Here is a 15,036-nt window from a genome sequence, read left to right as displayed (position 1 = left end):
TGAAATAAACTACGAAAAATGATATACTGCGTTGACTATTGCTTTGCAAATGCGCGTTCGTGTGTGTGTGTGTGTGTGTGTGTGTGTGTGTGTGTGTGTGTGTGTGTGTGTGTGTGATGAAAGAAGGGGTAGTTCGCAGGCAAGAACAGCCTTTATTTGAAATGCACGGAAAGCATGGTAATATATCCACACTAAAATCAAAGATAATCACCGTTTTTTAAAAAAAAATTCAGATACGACGCATGGATTTAGAGACACGTAACCGGGCGCGGCTCGCGTTTTTAGAGCAGCGCACTTGGGAAAAAAATATCAGAATAACTAATTGGTCATGATTCATTCATGAGAAATTGCAAATAATTTAATGTTGAGGGTTAAGTGGGTGTTTTAGGGCTTGAAATAGTTTAATACTGAAAGCGGTGATAGTTCGTGAACCCGTCTGTTGTGCCTGTTTACTGCTGGCGACCCCGCTGAGTGGCGCCATGTTTCTGTACAACCGTTTTCGATGCACCAGGTACAAAACACACGTAACTGAGGTATATTGCAGTTGCTTGTTGTGGTCCATTAAATAACCAGTATAGCGTCTTTTCCAGAAAACATATCAATGTGCAAACCTGTCCATAACGACCACCTAAAGGACCAAACAGAAGTGGTCTTTTTACAAAGGTGATCGCTACGGAAAGGTGAATCATATAGAAACACGCTTAACGGGGATCCGGTGGTGTGGTCGTTGTTGGCAAGTGGTCGTTGTTAAGAGGTTTGACTGTACCGGTAAAAACGCTTAATTGTAGTTAATTGTGTCTGCAAAGCAAAATATATTTTAGTTCAACTTATACCACCATTTAGCTCAAGCGTTATACTTGTCCTTGTAGACATTTTTGGCGAGTACATTTTTTAAAGATTTTATTTTTGATATAAAAAAGAAAACACATCCAAGCAGACAGACTGCCAACGTTTCAAAATCAGGAATCAAAAGCAAGAAAGGTATGTATGTGGAACGTTACAAAACGAAATATTCACAAGTACGTTGATATAGAGGTCTTTGTGGTGGACGATCATACACATCCTAATGAGACAAAATATAAAAGAGGAGCACACTTGTTGTGACTGTGTTTGACTACACTGTGGAATGATCAAAATCGGTAATCATCATTAGCTTTGTTGTTTAACTAGTCAACAATAAATACTAAAGACGTCTTCGGGGCATTCTTTGGTGCAGTCAGGTTGGGGTAATTAACATATACCGAGAGGCATAAATTCCGCAAACTGAACTTTAAAAAATCACAAAAAAATCAACTCAGTGGTGAATGTTTTCAATGTTTGAATATTTTATCTATTGGCCATTTTAGTGTTTTTAAACCTTCGCTTGATTGATTTTGAATAGAACATCATGAAATGACAATTTTTTTAAAAAAGTGACTGAGTCCAAGCGCAATGATTTCGGAAAACGTTCAGTGTTCATCACGATCAATGCTTTGGCCAGCTCTAAGCATCCCAATCGCTTGCTGTCTCTCTCCTTCATCAAGTCGTGGCATGATTGCGATATCTGATACAGCCAAACAGCCAGTTGCATTTTATAGGGCCATACACTATCTTTTTTACGTTATTGTCTCCCGTTCAACCCATTGTCTTTATTAGCACAGTGAGCTGTGGCTGGATCAGCAATACTGCAAATCGCACGCTGACAGCGTTAAAAATTTGCTCCGACACTCAAGATGTCCACTACAAATTACAGGTTCAATCTGACTTTCGTTTGAGAGCAAAATCGTTCAATGCACTATTTGCAGAATTTATGCCTTTCAGTATATAAATACAAATGTGAGTCATGGCATTTCTATATTAACTTTCCTCCAATTGCAAATGTATTTCAAACATGACATTTGCAGCAAACTTGTTTTGACTTGTACGGAATTACACAAACGGGACTGCGTATGGAAATACCGATATTTGTAACCTCCCCTTTCTCATTGGGCGCACTCACATACATCCCGCAGCGAAGCAATGCAGGATAATTCTTGTTCGTCTAATAGTTACACGGAAAACACCTTTATGATCATCATCCTCGCCACTGAATAGACACCGTCCAAACTGCTCCTTTTGTCAGCAGGGGTCTTGCCTCATATTGGTCGAAAATATCCGAGTTTACTCACCCGTTCAATTTGGGCGTTACCCGTTTTCACCGATTGGGTGTCCGCTTGAAATCCGAGCATTTCATAGACAAAAATCTAACACCGAAAAGTGATAGAGAGGATGGGAGAGTCGGGTGGTGGAAAGGAGAGAGAGAGAGAGAGAGAGAGAGAGAGAGAGAGAGAGAGAGAGAGAGAGAGAGAGAGAGAGAGAGAGAGAGAGAGAGAGAGAGAGAGAACTCTAACTCGAACACTTTATTACCGAGGGATGATAGCATTAGGTCCATATGGTCTTTTCTTACAGCTAGTCCCTACTATAATACACACATGAAACGAAGAACAAGTATGAAGAATAAAAAAAGAAATCAAATAAAACACAATCGTATAGGGAAAAGTATAACAAACATTAGTGTGCTTGTGGAAGCATATTATACATTTTCTCTTTTACGCACCCTCTCACACACTCGCACAAATTTTACACCGACTTAGTCGTTAGAGAGCGAGAGAGAGAGAGAGAGAGAGAGAGAGAGAGAGAGAGAGAGAGAGAGAGAGAGAGAGAGAGAGAGAGAGAGAGAGAGAGAGAGAGAGAGAGAGAGAGAGCGCGAGAGACAGAGAGAGAGCGCGAGAAACAGAGAGAGAGAGCGAGAGACACACAGAGAGAGAGCAAGAGACAAAGAGAGAGAGAGAGAGAGAGAGAGCGAGAGACAAAGAGAGACTGAGAGAGAGAGCGAGAGACAGAGAGAGAGAGACACACACACACACAGGCAGAGGGAGAGAGAGAGCGAGACAGAGACAGAGAGAGAGGGAGAGAGAGAGAGAGAGAGAAAGACAGAGACAGAGAGAGAGAGAGAGAGAGAGAGAGAGAGACAGAGAGAGAGAGAGAGAAAAGTTGAGAAAAGAGGGGTTAAGAGTTGCAGAGAATAAAGTCGGGGGTGGGGGGGGGGGGGGGTGGGGTCGGGGGGAGGGTAGAGAGAAGGCGGAGGGAGAAGGAAGCGTGCAGCAGTTTACCGCTACTCGTTTCGATGTTGACATGTTTTCGCGTCACACAACAAAAGACCGTCGTGCTGCGTGCTGAAATGAACCCCACACGGAAAACCCGACGTGTACTTTCACAACCATAATTGATGCTAATTAAATGTCTCTTTTTGAATTCCAAAATTTGATTAAAAAAAAACGAAAGAAAGTAAAAACAGAGTTGCTCTCTGGGTCACCCCCTAAGCCACGTCTTTGTCCCCAGGAGCTAGAGCACAGGGACGTTAAAAAGAAGCGTTATTCAGGCTGCCGTACTAACCCAATTTCGTCTCGTTTCACTTGAAACAGAATCCTATCTTCTTCATCCATGCGTCGTTTTTAATCTCGCCGGGCTCGGTTGACGTTGAATGGAAATAAAATAGAAGAGGTAACTCGATACGTAAAGTGAAAGCGTATGTAAAGCCATTAAACTAGGAACGTTCTGGTTCCCATTGAGGAGAGGTATGTATGAGAGTTTGTCTATATGCTCCAATATAAACTGCTGCAAAGACTGTGTCAAATGGCCCAGACAAGTCCAGCACTATTCCGTTTGGTTTATGCGTATGTGGTTATGGAGGGTGAAAGATAGGGGTAGGTGTAAGGTCTGGTAAACGGCCTGCGTTATTGCCAGAAATAAATACAATAACAACGGACAAACAATCTTGCATCTACGTCACCACACCCACCCCCGCTCACCCCCCTTCCCCCTAACGCCTCATTATCTAGCCGCATCTTTTTTCCAAACCAGCACTGTTGATGCGTCGGACCGGCTGAGGATATCAATAAATAAATAACATTAAATAGATAAATAAATAAATAAATGAATAAACAAATTAAAAGAATAGATACGTAAAAGGTGAAGCTTAAAACTGTGACTTGTCGCGCCTGTCTGGAGTTCGTTCGGGTTCTGATAGACTTCTACTTTTAACGTGTGTTGCCATTTATGTGAGACATAGAAGCTGCATGCCAACCTACGGGGTGAGAGCAGGGAGACGGTAGGTAAAAGCTTCTGTTATCAGAACGTGAGAAAACAATCCTCCACCTCGCCAAATCAAGAAGACCATTTGCCAATGATTTATGTAAGGACTAGTACTAGCGTAAGACATACAGATTAAAACTGTGCGGAGAATTGCGTCCACATACCAATAAAGAGTCCATTTCTCAGTAGTGCCTGATCATTATTTCACTTTCTGACTGAGGCGTTAATCGTCAATACCTTATTTCCCGAGAGTCACGCCAATTGTTGGTACATATTCCTTTCTTTGCGTGTCGTTCAAAATTTATCGACGATTTTTAATTCTTCCTTAGATGGCTGTTTTTGCGGCGAGAGCTGTGTCCGCTACGCGTGTGACGAAAGACGGTCACGCTGCGCTGGACAAAAGATGACCCAGTCCTGACCACGCTACGGCTCAGGCCTTGGTTTTATGCCCCTCCCAATGGGCAGTAACCACGTGCCACTCTCATGCCCTGTGGTGAGTAACGTCCAGTGCCTGTTGGTAACACTGAACCAAAGTACGAACATCGGAAACGAAAAAAAATCTCCTTGCCTTCACAGCAGAAAAAAACAAGTCGCGTAAGGCGAAAATACAATATTTAGTCAAGTAGCTGTCGAATTCACAGAATGAAACTGAACGCAACGCAACGCAGCAAGACCGTATACTCGTAGCATCGTCACTCCACCGCCCGTGGCAAAGGCAGTGCCCGTGGAATTGACAAGAAGAGCGGGGTGTTCGTTGCGCTAAGAAGGATAGCACGCTTTTCTGTACCTCTCTTCGTTTTAACTTTCTGAGCGTATTTTTAATCCAAACATATCATATCTATATATTTTTGGAATCAGGAACCGACAAGGAATAAGATGAAAGTGTTTTTAAATTGATTTCGAAAAAAAAAAATTGATAATAATTTTTATATATTTAATTTTCAGAGCTTGTTTTTAATCCAAATATAACATATTTATATGTTTTTGGAATCAGCAAATGATGGAGAATAAGATAAACGTAAATTTGGATCGTTTTATACATTTTTATTTTTTTTTTACAATTTTCAGATTTTTAATGACCAAAGTCATTAATTAATTTTTAAGCCACCAAGCTGAAATGCAATACCAAATCCCGGGCTTAGTCGAAGATTACTTGACCAAAATTTCAACCAATTTGGTTGAAAAATGAGGGCGTGACAGTGCCGCCTCAACTTTCACGAAAAGCCGGATATGACGTCATCAAAGACATTTATCAAAAAAATGAAAAAAACGTTCGGGGATTTCATACCCAGGAACTCTCATGTCAAATTTCATAAAGATCGGTCCAGTAGTTTAGTCTGAATCGCTCTACACACACACACACGCACGCACGCACGCACACACACACACACGCACATACACCACGACCCTCGTTTCGATTCCCCCTCGATGTTAAAATATTTAGTCAAAACTTGACTAAATATAAAAAGCAGACTAACCCTTTTTCTTGAAAAGGAGAATTCATTGTTCACAAATTCTTGAAAGACCCAAACATACTTCTGCATGCTTTTCATACCTCTGGTTAATATGCAAAGGTTCGCCTGTCCCAATTCTCTCGCATTAACCAGAGATACTCGATCCGCCATTTTGTAACTAAAAACCGAAACGCTATAGGTCTGACAAACCACGCTCAACGTCCAAAATATGGAGGAAAAAAAAGAGCCCAAAACATTATTTTGGGCAAAAACACTGTTTATGCCCCACAAATATTTGTCCTTATTTTTTATGAAGCTTAATTTGTGCCCCTTATTTTACGCTCCACAAATACAGTTTGTGGCCCACAAAACCAAAATGTGCCCCACAAAAATAATCCCAAAAAATTGTGAGGCACATTTGCAGTTTGTGGGGCACAAATTTGTGCCCTTATTTTGTTGGATTAATGACATCGAATGCCAAGGATACGTGTCCCCGTAAGTAGGCTACAGACAGACAGATCTAGATCTAGTGTCTCCCACTCTTGCACCGTGTCACCTATGCTTACTGTGTGTGTGTATGTGTGACGGAGTGAATGAGTTTGTGTTACTGTTTGTCGATTTCTTACGGGAGCCTTGAAGGCTTCGCCTCTTGTTTGACATGAGTATTTCTGAGCTGAGAACCACAAACTGTTCATATAATTTCTTTTCACTAAGCTTTTCGTGGAGCTGTCATAGCCGGTTGGTAGCGTGTCGGACTCTAAAGCTGAAGGTCCTCGGTTCAAATCATGCTAAAGTCAAATTTGTGTAAAACGCAGTGAAATTGACAAGCCAGTCCGTATAGCGTATAGCAGTTGCGGTTGCGTTTAGCAGGATAGCGCGCTTTTCTGTATCTCTATTCTTTTTAACTTTTTGAGCTTGTTTTTAATCCAAACATAACATATCTATATGTTTTTGAAATCAAGAATCGACAAGGAATAAGATTTTTAAAAAATTAAATCGATTTCGAGAGTTTATTTTTAATCATAATTTTTATATTTTTAATTTTTTGAGCGTTTTTTTTAATCCGAATATAACATATTTATATGTTTTTTGAATCAGAACGCAATGAAAAATAAGATGAAATTGTTTTTGGATCGTTTTATAAAAATTTTTTTTTTTACAATTTTCAGATTTTTAATGACCACACTGATTAATTAATTTTTAAGCCTCCAAGCTGAAATACAATACCAAAGTCCGGCCTTTGTCGAAGATTGCTTGACCATGATTTCAATCAATTTGCTTAAAAAATGAAGGCGTGACAGTGCTGCCTCAACTTTCACAAAAAGCCGGGTATGACGTCATCAAAGACATTTCTCGAAAAAAACGAAAAAAACGTGTGAGGATATTATACCCAACAACTTTCATGTGAAGTTTCATGAAGATCGATCAAAAAGATTTCTCTGAATCGCTCTACGCACACACACACACACACACACACACACACACACACGCACACACACACACACACACATACACCACACCCTCGTCTCCATTCGCCGTCCATGTTAAAACATTTAGTCAAAACTTGACTAAATGTAAAAAGGGACAGTCCAAACCGGTAAATCTATACCGGACAGAGCAGATCACGAGTTTAAAGGGCCTAAATGTCTCCTTTTCGAAATGAACATATATGATTGCTATTTTCATTCTTGCAAATTTTCTTGTGATAGCGGTTTAAAAAATACATAACCTTAATAAACAATTTTCGGAAATGATTCTGTCAGGATTGTATGGGTTGTAAAAGGGTGAGTACCCTTGTTTCTTCTCGGACAAACTTATGACACGTGGTTCCTGTACACGTGTATGAGACACACAACCTCGCTGGTGACTGGCCTATAATTTCACTTGGAAAATAATGTCACGTGGAGAAACTTTCCCACGTGACATTACAGGCCAGACACAGTCTCGTACACGCGTACAGGAACCACGTTTTTGTCCGAGGAATAGCAAGGGTGATCACTCTTTCACAACCCATACAAACCCGACAGAGTTATGTCCGGAATTCGTCTTTTGACCAATACACTAGCACCTAATGCACTTAAATTTAAAAAGTTGTTTGCTACTAAGAAAAAGAAATTGCTAAAGAATATTTTGGACTTTATTAATAGAATTTGTAACAGTTTTTCATAATTTTTTATTTTTTTATTTACTATATTAGTATATATTATGATTGTATTGATTGTATTTATTGTTCAAAATGCCCCAAGGGGTTATGGACTAATAAAACTTGTACTTGAACTAGCTACAACGTCATTGCTACGTACGACAATCTTGGATACATTTCAAAAATCAAATTCGAAAACAAGTGGCATAGAATCATTTTTGTTTAAATCTTCAGCTTGATCGTTTAATAAAAATACACACAAGAAAGGCTAACAAATGTGAACGTTTAGTTCATGATAAAACCAAACATTCACACAAACTTCGACTATCTGTTTTTAAAGTGAACAAATAATTAAGAGACACAAAAAACAAAAATGATTCTATGCGACTTGTTTTAGAATTCGAATTTTGAGATGTATCCAAGATTGTCGTACGTAGCAATGACGTTGAAGCCACGCGCGACGTTGATCGTTCAGCTTACGACAGTACACATGGTATATACCTTACTGAGGGACCTAGACACTAGATGTGTTAAGACGCTTTAAGTTTTCGAAATTCATTTGCTTCGCTGGTTTGCTTCATCATATCAAGGCAAATACAGTGGAACCCCCCTTTTAAGACCCCCCACTTTAAGACTTCCTCCTTTTTAAGACCTTGTTTTCTCAGACCTTTTGTTCATAACCTCTGTAAATTCACCCCCATTTTAAGACTCCCTCCTTTTTAAGACCTGATTTTCTCAGATTTTGTTAGATCTTAAAAGGGGAGTTCCACTGTATAGGCAAACATTGTTGAGAAGCAGTTAAGGAAGTGCATCTTTGTCTGATTTGTCAGTGAAACCATCTTTGTCTGATTTGTCAGTGACACCATCTTTGTCTGATTTGTCAGTGACACCATCTTTGTCTGATTTGTCAGTGACACCATCTTTGTCTGATTTGTCAGTGACACCATCTTTGTCTGATTTGTCAGTGACACCATCTTTGTCTGATTTGTCAGTGACACCATCTTTGTCTGATTTGTCAGTGACACCATCTTTGTCTGATTTGTCAGTGAAACCATCTTTGTTCAACAATGCCTGTGCCTTTTTGGATGTGATGCCAACCTCACACATTTCTACCCCAAAACGCCGTCTGAAGTTGGGACCCCCTCTGCCAACTGTAAATGCACGCTAATGCAGTAATAGATGTCAAATAACCAAAGGGAAGTAATAGCTCTTTATGCATACGATAATTATGTGTAATAGAGTAAGCGAGAGTTGTACGGAACCTTTTCTACTTTCTTTCTTTCTTTATTTGGTGTTTAACGTCGTTTTCAACCATTCAAGGTTATATCGCGACGGGACCTTTTCTACTGGCACCTGAGAGAATAACAAGCATTCAAATGAACAAGCGACTTTCATCCTCATGTAATATATGTATATGCAAATAATGAGGTTATGATGGATTCCTTTTTATACGCTATTCATTCAACACTACCTCTACGGGGTACATGCAGTAAAAGGGATCCAATGATGCAGTGGAACCCCCCTTTTAAGACCTTAAAAAATCTGAGAAAATCGGGTCTTAAAAAAGAGGGAGTCTTAAAATGGGGGTAAATTTACAGAGGTTATGAACAAAAGGTCTGAGAAAACAAGGTCTTAAAAAGGAGGAAGTCTTAAAATGGGGGTAAATTTACAGAGGTTAAGAACAAAAGGTCTGAGAAAACAAGGTCTTAAAAAGGAGGAAGTCTTAAAATGGGGGTAAATTTACAGAGGTTATGAACAAAAGGTCTGAGAAAACAAGGTCTTAAAAAGGAGGAAGTCTTAAAATGGGGGGTCTTAAAAGGGGGGTTCCACCGTGCGAGTAAATGAACAAGTAGCCAATCCAAATTGCCAGGCTTGACCAAGAGTCATAGCGGCAATAAATCGCGGACAGGGTCAGCAAGTCCAGCAGGAAAATGACACTGTGATTGTCCCGATTTGCAGTCCTGTTACTGAATAGATCCCGGTCACATGACATGTACGTAAAACATCTTTCCAAGTGTCCATAATTATCGTCCTTTTGCTAGAGTAGTAACTACTACTGCTATTGCTGCTGCTACAACAACAACAACTACTACTACTACTACTACTACTACTACTACTACTACTACTACTACTACTACTACTACTACTACTACTACTACTACAACTACTACTACTACTATTCCTACTCCTCCTCCTCCTACTACTACTACTAGTACTCACTACTACCGCTTAAACTGTTAGGGACATTTATGTAAATCCACGTTGTTCTGAGGGGCCACGCGAAATAGGAATTTCTTCGGCCATTTCCCAGCGTTCCTTCTCCACAGGAAGTCGGATCTAGCACGGCGTTGACAGCAGAGCTACCCAGGGAAGATAATTGTTGAAGTGCGATGAAGAGCACATTTTTCAACGTCGGTTTCAAAACGGTGATGTGGGCAGGCAACATGTAGACGCCCACCTTAACTGTCGAAGCAGTTTTTACCTATTTGGGGACACACCCAGTAGATATATCTTAGCTGGAGTCCAATTTCGCGCGCCGTTTTCGCTGCATGCGCATCTGTTCGTTGCTTATAGCGAACAATTCGTATGCGTGCAAGGAAGACTGTTTGACGACTTTGACCAGCAGTTTGCGTGTCCGCCCGCGGCGATGCGAGTGTTCGTGGCACCGGTATTTCGGGTGAAGGAGTGTACAACCCAATGAAAACGGTGGCAATCGCTCCATTACACGGGTAGCTGAACACAATACGGGTGACAATTCGGCACGATTTATTGTCTGCGTGTTTATTAATTGTTGTCTTGTTCAGGGCGAGCTGGTGACTCAGTGACATGCTCCCTGCTGCACTGACCGATTTATTTATGGTTAACAACTTCTTACGGCTTGTAATGTAAATTAATCTGCTTGATTTGTGTAAAATGTGTGTGCTACAGTAAAAGGATTCCTTTAGGCATATTCACCAACAGTTCAGTGTTGTTGTTGCACATCGGTGCAATACTGTTTTTGCAATTATTAACTTCTTATTACGGCTTGAAGTGTAAATTAATCTACTTGATCTGTGTACATGTTTGTGCTTTAAGGATTCCTTTAGGCATATTAACACACAGTTGTTGTTGTTGCAGGTCTTCGTGAAATATCGTTTTTGCAACAATTGTTAACCACTCCTTACGGCTTGTAACTGATGTAAATTAATCTGCTTGATCTGTGTACATGTTTGTGCTTAAAGGATTCCTTTAGGCATATTAACCAAAAAATTGTTGTTGTTATTATGGTATAAAGAAAAAGACCAAGAAAGAAGGATGCTTCCCTCTAAAAAAATAAAAACACACAAAAAACTAAAATAACCATACCAGGCAAAAAAAATATGGGTTGAAGCAACCTGCATGCAACTGAGGTAAAAAAAAAAATAAAAATAAAAAAAAAGAGAAAGAAAAAAGTTGCTGTTGCAGGTCTTCGTGAAATACCGTTTTTGTAACTGTGAGGCAGGCCCAAAGGCAAATTTCTGTTTTTAAAAGACAAACAATAAAAGCTTGTTCTCGTCCTCCTTGTGTGGCCTTTTTACATTTAGTCAAGTTTTGCCTAAATGTTTTAACATAGAGGGGGGAATCGAGACGAGGGTCGTGGTGTATGTGTGTGTGTGTGTGTGGGTGTGTAGAGCGATTCAGAGTAAACTACTGGACCGATCTTTATGAAATTTTTCATGAGAGTTCCTGGGTATGATATCCCCAGAATTTGTTTTTCATTTTTTCGATAATTGTCTTTGATGACGTCATATCTGGCATTTTGTAAAAGTTGAGGCGGCACTGTCACACCCTCATTTTGTAATCAAATTGATTGAAATTTTGGCCAAGCAATCTTCGACGAAGGCCGGACTTTGGTATTGCATTTCAGCTTGGAGGCTCACAAATTAATTAATGACTTTGGTCATTAAAAATCTGAAAATTGTAATTAAAAGTATTTTTTTATAAAACGATTCAAAATTACGTTTATCGTATTCTTCATGAGTTTCTGATTCCAAAACAATTTCATCTTATTCCTTGTCCGTTCCTGATTTCAAAAACATATAGATATGACATGTTTGGATTAAAAACACGTTTAGAGAGTTAAAAAGAATAGAGATATAGAAAAGCGTGCTATCCTCCTCAGCGCAACCGCTACCGCGCTTTTCTAGATTGTTGATTTCACTGCCTTTGCCACGAGCGGTAGACAGACGATGCTACGAGTGTACGGTCTTGCGGAAAAAAATGCAATGCGTTCAGTTTCATTCTGTGAGTTCGACTGACCTTGACAAAATTTTGTATTTTCGCCTTACGCGACTTGTTTTCTTCTCAGTTAACAAGAAAAGTATTCTTGGATTAAAATGCGATGCACCGTTAAGCTTCCCAAGTGGGAATGCGCACGTGCATGTTTGTGTCTTGACCTACAAGTTTTGCAGTGTAGATAAGACACGATTTGTTTGTTGAAGTTTTCATTATTCCTTTTGCTTTTTCAATGCTTTTTATTTCGTCATATTATTTACATGGTGGGTTTTTTTTTCGCCTTGATGTTTCACATTTTCACTCCAACAAGTTCAATTATATGCATCTGTGTGATTTTAACTGGCGCTCCTTTTCTGCTATGTACATTTAAGAATATGTGTAATAACATGTTTCGCTTTGTCTATAATCAAACCCATTCGCACTGTTTTTACATTTAGTCAAGTTTTGACTAAATGTTTTAACGTAGAGGGGGGAATCAAGACGAGGGTCGTGGTGTATGTGTGTGTGTGTCTCTGTGTGTGTGTAGAGCGAGTCAGAGAAAACTACTCGATCGATCTTCATGAAACTTGACATGAGAGATCCTGAGTATGGTACCTCCAGACGTTTTTTTCATTTTTTTGATAAATGTCTTTGATGACGTCATATCCGGCTTTTCGTGAAAGTTGAGGCGGCACTGTCACGCTCTCATTTTTCAACCAAATTGGTTGACATTTTGGTCAAGTAATCTTCGACAAAGCCCGGACTTAGGTATTGCATTTCAGCTTGGAGGCTTAAAATTTAATTGATGAGTTTGCTCATTAAAGTTGTCATTAAAATCGATTTTTCGCAAACAGATTTAAAAAATTGATTGCATCGTATTTTTCATCACATTTTGAATCTAAAAATATATACATATGTCATCTTTACTCTTAAAATGTGATCACAGTTAACGAAAATAGATTAACTAGTCTTACGATTAAAATTTAAGAAATCGATCCAAAAATGATTTCATCTTATTCTTTATCATTTCCTGATTCCAAAAACATATAGATATGATAGGTTGTATTCAAAACAAGCTCAGAATGTTAACAAGAATACAAAAAAGCGCGCTTTCCTGCTTAGCACAATACGCTACCGCGCTAATCTGGGGTGTCAATATCACTACGTTTTGCACGTGGAAGGTGAGCGATTTCCTTCACGCGGGGATTGACGAAGCTGTACTGTCTTGGTGAAAAAATACAGTGCGTTCAGTTTCATTCAGTGAGTTCGACAGCTTGACTAAATGTAGTATTTTCGCCTTACGCGACTTGTTTTCTTTTCCAGTGTAGCTTAATTTGATCCACACACAGCGTGTAGATTGTATTCAAAAACATCAGAAAGTATTCGGCAGCAAAGGCTCACACAAAAACATGTTTTTTGACGGAATCCGAAACGTTCCATGATCCAGAATTAGTAATTGTCATACACAAACACACAGACACACAGACACAGACACAGACACAGACACACACACACACACACACACACACACACACACACACACACACACACACACACACACACACGCACACACAGACACACACACGCGCATGCACGCACACACACACACACACACACACACACACTCTCTCACACACACACACACACACACACACACACACACACACACACACACACACACACGAGTCAGTTATTTATAAAGAACGTTTTTCGACGAGACACAAGAGGAATTCTCCTTGTAAGGTAGGCTACATAGGCATGCAGTCCTTCCACGCTAACATTCTAACGGTGCGTTTAAGAAGTAGCAAAACAACTTTCTCTCCTTCCCCACAAAAAGAACGCTTCTCTGTGTTCTTTTTGTCCACTGTTCCGCTCCGCTGGGCACAGTTACGTAGGATAATCATCAATCCATGGCGACAGTTGGCGAAGGGTTACAGATACTTGCCTCCCCATGTAAACCATTATCCTTTTTATTTTTTTATTTTTTATTTTATTTTATAGATCTGTCAATCAAAGGCACGTACTCTAAATGCGTACGACGTGTGTGACATCTCTATTTTTTTCTCAGATCGTAAAATAGCGCTTTTCCTCATTTAATGAAGATTCTCATTATCCTCATTAACCACAACATTTAAAGGAAGATTCCTGATACTCTGTGCAATAAGATATGACGTATTATGTATTCTGTAAACCACCATAGTTCTGACCAGGCTTTGTCATGGGATGAGAGTATACGTCATTTTGTAAATATATCCATTAACAAAATTAAAAAAAGAAAAAGAAAAGACAAAAAATAATAAATGAATAAATAAATATATGAATGAATAACTAATCATACTTGCCATACCATCCTTTCTTTCTATACCATCTTGAAGAGGGCAGTTACATGCCGACATATTGATTTAAACGTACCTAATCCTGGTTACTAGTGTGTTTTCTTTTTATTTAAATGAATAACTAAATAGATAAATACAGCCTGTCTGTTTGATGTGCAGAGTGAGATTGAATTTGTTGTTTGTGCTAAATTACATCACCAACTAACACCAATGTCAGTCTGCCAAATTAATTGAGCGACGCGTGGTGGTAAGATTTCGGCCTCCTAATCGGGAGGTCGTGAGTTCGAATTCCGGTCGCTGCCGCCTGGTGGGTTAAGAGTGGAGATTTTTCCGATCTCCCAGGTCAACTTATATACAGACCTGCTGGTGTCTTAACCCCCTTCGTGTGTACACGCAAGCACAAGACCAAGTGCGCACGGAAAAGATCCTGTAATTCATGTCAGAGTTCGGTGGGTTATAGAAACACGAAAAACAGTCATACACGTAAAAATCCACTCGTGCAAAAACACGAGTGTACGTGGGAGTTTCAGCCCACGAACGCAGAAGAAGAAGAAGAATCTGCTAAATTAATTCCCCCCATGCACAAGAAGCTACCAGGATGTTTGCTTGTCTATGTGTGCATGTGAGAAGGGTGCGACATTCTCTTGTTATCTCCTGGACAGAGCTGTGGCGGCGTGCATGAAGGTTTTCTCGGGAAGGACTGTATCTTTACGTTGAAGGGAGAGAGCCAGGAAGAATTGTAAAGGCTATCTTCTTC

Source organism: Littorina saxatilis, linkage group LG6, assembly GCF_037325665.1.
Source record: "Littorina saxatilis isolate snail1 linkage group LG6, US_GU_Lsax_2.0, whole genome shotgun sequence".
In the NCBI taxonomy this organism is placed as follows: domain Eukaryota; kingdom Metazoa; phylum Mollusca; class Gastropoda; order Littorinimorpha; family Littorinidae; genus Littorina; species Littorina saxatilis.
This window is presented reverse-complemented; position numbering follows the sequence as displayed.